This window comes from Bombyx mori, chromosome 16, assembly GCF_030269925.1.
Source record: "Bombyx mori chromosome 16, ASM3026992v2".
Classification (NCBI taxonomy): Eukaryota; Metazoa; Arthropoda; class Insecta; order Lepidoptera; family Bombycidae; genus Bombyx; species Bombyx mori.
In genome coordinates this window covers 8152967-8157316 of record NC_085122.1, presented here as the reverse complement: position 1 = coordinate 8157316, position 4350 = coordinate 8152967, and positions in this window count along the sequence as shown.

Below are 4350 nucleotides of genomic sequence, written 5' to 3'. Positions count from 1 at the left end.
GTTGTTATTTTTATGTATCTTGTTAGCTTCTGATGTGTATTGTGAGCGCATTAAAAGAAAAAAATTAAACAAAAAAATAAACATTTTACAAAAATAAATGTTTCTGAGTCGAATGCTTATTTCCATAATAAGAGTATCACCGCATTTATCGTAATAATATTAATGCTTCACAAATTAAAAGTGTTTTTTTTTTCATTTTACACAGTGAAGTTGTAAATTGGATTGTTTGAATTTATTTTACTATTATACAATTTCCACTTGAAATTTCTTCTCATTTGTTCTTGTAAATATCTTCCTTCATTAATAAGTTTCTAAGCGAATTTAATATGGTTATGGTAATCTGAAGTAGATTAGACAAATCTATTTATACACGAATAGAACGTATGTTTCACAATTAATCGTTTTACTGCGAATAGCACGTCGCGAATTCGCGATATCGTTTATCAGATAATATTGGCGAAATAAATCCTGGTTCATCATTTGTCAGCACTATTTCGTTGACAATCCTAATGAAGAAATGCTAAGTTTTTTTTTTTATAGCACTTAGCACTTTTTTTAATACTTGCTGGTATCTTCGCAGAGCTAGTTCAGCTTTTCCGGGTTGGTAGGCACCGTAGAGCTCACGGCGCTCACCCTCGGAGCAATTGACTAACACTAGCCCTAGTAAGAGCAGTGCTTCGCTGAATCTACCACTGGATTGGAATCGCGACCCACTGACCCCACCCTACTCGGCGTAGTGCAGGACGCCCTCAGACTCAGTGGAGTGACGTTCTATGCAGGTTGGCTGGCAAGAACTGGATGAGAAAAGCCCAGGATCGTGCTCAGTGGCGCGTGATTGAAGATGGCTATGTCAACCAGTGAACTGCTATAGGCTTGTGATGATGATGATAATGAATCTACTTATGTTATAGAATCTTTTACACCAGTGATCATTAATTTCATGACGTTCGCTTAATTTGGAAATTTGCAGAGCTATTCCCGACCATGACAATGCAGTATCTTTGGTCTAATATAGTAATACAGGAAAATAACAGGAACAGCGGATTAAATACAATAAAAAATTATACTTATTTAATGTTTAGGTTTTAAACTATATTTGCTTATTGCACATATGGGTGATATATTGGTTTTATTGAAGGTTTAAAAAAATTGATAGCATTTGAATTTTTCCTGTGAAATACACAATACTTGACAAAGTTTCACAAAATACCATCAAGATGAAGGAATAACATCGTGTAATAAAACTTAAGGCGGCAAAAACTCATATTTGCGTACTTACTAGTGCTAGGGCGTATTGTAAGTCCTCCCTGGGCAACCCTGTCCATTTCTGTCGTGAAGCAGTAACTTTATATTCCGCATTAAAAGGCCGTCATGAGATCCGGTAATTATTTAAACCGGGTAAATGGGTGGGCTCTTGCACTATTCTATGCAATAAAGTCCATAAATTGTTACAATTTCCGGTCGGTTCTTTAATGTATGAAAAATTAGGTTAAATGCTCAAGTATGTAGGTATCCTGATAACTTATCGTTAGTTCGCCAGCTATTTCAGCTGCGAATGAGGTCATATATATTATAAATTATGTAACAAAGTTCCGTTCGATCGAGTTAAGCAAGGTTTCAGGAAAAGTCACTAGACTTATTACTATTAGGGTTACTTGAGACCTCCACTGCTCCACTGATTAACGCCATGTCTATTTCTATTTCTGTCTATTTCTTGTATTTCTGCTACAAAGCAAGAATAGGTTGAAAGCGGAGCGCCGCTGTGGTTCTATGGAACTGAGATTTTTTTTTTATTGCTTAGATGTTTGGACATACATACATACATAAAACAATGAACATTTTATTTTATGGAGAGAGAATTGACATTAAGTCAAGGTGACAAGTAAAAGAATAAAACAGAGTTGTGTATAAAAACTATAAAGAAGGTTTGATTCAACAAACTCTTCCTCACAGCTCTGTGCCTACTTTCAATGTAACCCGAGGGGGCTTCTTAATTCGGTATAACGAGGTCCTGGTAAACCCTTGGTAAAGATGTCAGCCTCCATTTTTGCCGTCTCCAAATACTTAATATCGATATTTCCATTTCTCACATGTTCTCGAAGGAAATAAATTCGAATATCGATATGTTGGTTTTGTTGCTCACGATGTTATTCTTACTAATTTCAATTGCGGCTTTGTTATCGCTTTAATCTCCTTTTTAATAGCTTCTCGCAAATCCTCGTCAGTGACGCTTGGATTTTCGAAATCACACAACAAGGTATGGTGTTCATTTGTTATTTGATTTACTGATTCTTGAAAACCACCGGAAGTATCAGGTTGCGAATCAAGGTCGTAATCTTTTAAATAATTTGATACTCTTCTTTGTCTTTGAGATCTAGTGTTACCTTGTGAACTCCTTTTATCCTGGTCTATATCTCTATCCTCTACCCTTTCAACTTCGTCTCCATTACTCTGAGAAGTAGTTGCAGGATTTTTTTCAGATTGGGCAAGCATGGTAGGAGGTGGTACCTTTTTATTTTTATTTGATGTAGATGGTTTCATTTCGATATCTACTATGACACTAATTGATAAAAGCGAACTGATCAGAGGCGTAAGCCTGCGAAAATTCGGAAAAATTGCCAATTGCGAAACATGTATAACAGGTAAGATGAATCAGTTGCCATACACATCCATAGAAGGATCACAATCGATTGAACCACTGGAAATAATCCATAGTGATGTGTGCGGACCAATGAGGACGGAAACTATTGCAGGATTCAAATATTTCGTAACCTTTATCGACGGTTTTTCAAAATATTGCTGCGTGTATTTTCTTAAGACACAAAGATGAAGTTTTTGAAAAATTCAAAGAATTCAAAAATAAGGTGCCAGCCTCCATCGGTTCCGGTCAGTTGCCTGGTGTAGTGCAGCGTTAAGTGGTCCGCTGGTTTGCTCGGAGATCTGGTCGGACCAACGTTTGGGGCTCCGGCCTCTAGGACGTTTTCCTTCTACTTTTCCAGTGACCATCAGACGTTCCAAGCTGTCTACACCTCTGCCGGATACGTAGTCCCATAATTCATTTTTCACGAGGACAGCTTGCGCCTGTAAACACCATGTGTCGTAGTTGTTTTTCGTCAGACTTTCTATACGGTATGCGGAACTTACCATAATGATTACATCATTTACTTGCATATCGCTATAACCACGCTCTGCTACCAATTGTTGTGGATTTTAAAATAAACGATATTTAAAGTAACACAATGAACATTTTATTTTATGGAGAGAGAATGACATTAAGTCAAGGTGACAAGTAAAAGAATAAAACAGAGTTGTGTGATGATTCATCCGACCGATGTCGATTTGGCGCTCGTGCGCTCGAAGATATATAACCTATCTTCGCGGCAAAACTCCTTGCGCATTGAGGGCACGTAAGCACGCCGTTCATAAAAACTATAAAGAAGGTTTGATTCAACAATATATGCTGTGAATTTTCTTAAAAAATGCGAAGAAAGTTTTCCGCCGCCTATTACAATACATAAAGTGTAATATTTCCTATCCAAAGGAGACGGAAAATCGTTGGCCAAAAATGTAATAACTTGGAATATAGTCTAAAAAATTTGTCATATTTTTTATATAAGAATATAAAAAATCACCTCAATCCTTTTACTGGGACCGGGGAAAAATGAGAAAGTTACTTTTTGTCGGTTTAGCGGTATGATCGATTTAATTAATCGATTACAATATTATAAAAAGAAAAACATTGCACTAGGGAATGAATGCAAAGTAATTAAATGAGCGATTTATACTTGTTATACATAAGTGCGGTATACGGCTAATTTAATTGCGACTATATACATAAATAAAGAAAAAGTCTATTATTACTTAACAAAGTAATATGATTATCGATTTCAAATCGATCAATTGTATTTTTAATACTATATAGGTCAATGATTTTTAATGACAGCTTTGACAATAAGCTGACATGACGCTTGTTCTTAGATTATACAATGAATTTGGCGCTTGTTGGTTTTTTCTGCTCTACTCGTTTTTTTATTTTCGACGCGTTTTGAGTGTGTATCTATTTGGCAATTTTTATTTATTTTCAACGATCACTACTTTCTTATTACGGATTCTAACCCTGTCTACCTTGTACGACAATTGCTTTTACATTGGACACAGAAGATGCTCACACGTTTGACTTGAAATTGTTGATTTGGATACTGTTGAAATTATGGATCGCTGTGTGAATTATTGGATAGCAATTAATCATAGCAATTCCATAGGCCGTCGACCCTTGGACAGTGTTACAGTATTATATGGTTGAATTATATTATATGGTTGGACCCTTGGGGACAGTAGGTATTATATGGT